Source organism: Eurytemora carolleeae, unplaced genomic scaffold (assembly GCF_000591075.1).
Source record: "Eurytemora carolleeae unplaced genomic scaffold, Eaff_2.0 scaffold844, whole genome shotgun sequence".
Classification (NCBI taxonomy): Eukaryota; Metazoa; Arthropoda; class Copepoda; order Calanoida; family Temoridae; genus Eurytemora; species Eurytemora carolleeae.
This window is the reverse complement of record NW_019397331.1, coordinates 144,596-146,432: the sequence shown is the minus strand read 5'-3', so window position 1 is coordinate 146,432 and position 1,837 is coordinate 144,596. Positions and strand designations below refer to the sequence as shown.

The 1,837-nt window shown below is 29.1% G+C and overlaps 1 long non-coding RNA gene across 1 annotated transcript; it reads right to left on the bottom strand.

Moving 5' to 3' along the window:
• Positions 1-1,446: 1,446 nt before the first annotated feature.
• On the bottom strand, positions 1,447-1,761 carry LOC111713556 (uncharacterized). The gene is made up of 2 exons (XR_002767738.1): positions 1,707-1,761; positions 1,447-1,642 (listed from the first exon to the last, which is right to left on the bottom strand). It is a non-coding gene; the product is annotated as an uncharacterized LOC111713556 (long non-coding RNA).
• Positions 1,762-1,837: the final 76 nt, after the last annotated feature.

Genomic DNA, 1,837 nt, shown 5'->3' with positions numbered 1-1,837 from the left:
CAAGCACTTTTCTAAGAGAGACACCCTGTAGATTCATATTTATATATATGTATGGTATTATTCACTGTATTTATTATCTTTATGCATTAATTTTTTGTTTTGGTCTTTGTTAGGATTACTTTCATTGTACAATACTATCAAGNCTTGCAATTTAAAATATGAAGTATTAGCTGGTTATGGTTTTTCAACTTTTAGAAAGTATGTTGAAACTGTTTATTAGCTGGTTATGGTTTTTCAACTTTTAGAAAGTATGTTGAAACTGTTTATTAGCTGGTTATGGTTTTTTAACTTTTAGAAAGTAGTGTTGAAACTATTCAACATTTTGCTTGCAATTTAAAATATGAAGTATTAGCTGGTTATGGCTTTATAACTTTTTAGAAAGTAGTATTGAAACTGTTAAACATTTTACTATAGTTATGTTAATGTCATTTTTAACTGATTTTAATTTTAAAAAAATAACAAAATGATCCGTCAATAATTAGGAATAATCTTTGCAAAATACTGACTCAGGATAAAGGCTCAAAATGAAGTTTACGACAAAGGAATTGAGTCTTTGCCACAAACTTAAATTTTCTAATTCCTAGGTTTTTGCAACCCATGATGGTGTAAACCTTTGATATTTCAAACTTAGATTATTTCATCTTACAGCCTCCGAATATATTGAATATGAGCCGCGTCTCAAATCCGCCAAATACCGGTTTCAATTGAGTGCCAGCTTAAATCTTGAAACATTGAATACAATTTTTAGTGGAAACAACCATATTTGAGCCGTGTCTCAAATTTAAGCCAAGGCTCAATTTTTTTAAATTCGGAATGTTCAAAAACGAATGACAAAGATTTCCAACTTCCAATATACAGTAGTCGTCGTATATATCAATACAATGAAGACGACCTTCGAGTTCAATTTAGATTATTACCAAGCTTTCAAACTGTCAATTAACAACTTCTCCTTGTGTACTTGTAAACTTGTAATTTGAAAAAAAGCTTGTTAGAAATAAAATGATCTCTAGAATAATCCAATATTTTACAAAAGCGATCATAATTTATAACGATCTTCAATAATCTCCAGTATAATCCTACATCTCACAAAAGCGATCATAATTATAAAGATCTACAATGATCTCCAGTATAATCCTATATTTTACAAAAGCGATTATAATCATAAAGATCTTCAATGATCTCCAATATAATCCTATATTTTACAAGAGCGATTATAATTATAAAGATCTTCAATGATCTCCAGTATAATCCTATATTTTACAAGAGTGATCATAATCATAAAGATCTTCAATGATCTCCAATATAATCCTATATTTCACAAGAGCGATCATATTTCATAAGATCTTCAATGATCTCCAGTATAATCCTATATTTTACAAGAGCGATCATAATCATAAAGATCTTCAATGATCTCCAGTATAATCTTATATTTTACAAAAGCGATCATAATTTATAAAGATCTTCAATGATCTCCAGTATAATCCTATATTTCACAAAAGCGATCATAATTTATAAAGATCTTCAATGATCTCCAGTAAATCCTATATCTTACAAGAGCGATCATATTTCATAAGATCTTCAATGATCTCCATTCCATGGATCACTAGTTCCTCCTGATAGTGCCGACCAATCACTTGAACACCTGATTTAGAAGATTTGATTTTAAAAATCCATTCACAAATTTTTAAATATAGTATTTTTGTTACCTATAGGACACCCTGTAGCTCCTTTTGTAGCGTTGTATGCGAGCCTAAAAAAAATGTATTTAAAATGACTGATTACTAATTTCTTATTTCTAAATATCTATTATGACGCTTCGCGCCCATCTTTAACTTTA